This window comes from Eurypyga helias, unplaced genomic scaffold, assembly GCF_000690775.1.
Source record: "Eurypyga helias isolate BGI_N326 unplaced genomic scaffold, ASM69077v1 scaffold24219, whole genome shotgun sequence".
Taxonomy (NCBI): domain Eukaryota; kingdom Metazoa; phylum Chordata; class Aves; order Eurypygiformes; family Eurypygidae; genus Eurypyga; species Eurypyga helias.
This window is the reverse complement of record NW_010270428.1, coordinates 1-271: the sequence shown is the minus strand read 5'-3', so window position 1 is coordinate 271 and position 271 is coordinate 1.

The window sequence follows — 271 nt, the reverse complement described above, 5'->3', positions numbered from 1 at the left end:
TTGCTGGGATGAGAATGGTTTTCCAAACCCACTCTGGCATGGCTCTGCCTGCCTGGAGAATTAGGAGGATCCGAACTACAGCCAGAAATTGGTGGGAAGGGTTAAACGCGGCACCACTCAGCGCTGGGGGGTGTCCCAGCCACCCCCTCTGCCCAACAGCGGCCGGATCAGGGCGAGCTCAAGGTGCCTCTTCACTCCAAAAGGAGAGGAAAGGCAGCCAAACCCTTCCCGAGAGGCCCCGAGCCCTGACAGAGCTGTTCCGGTGTTCATC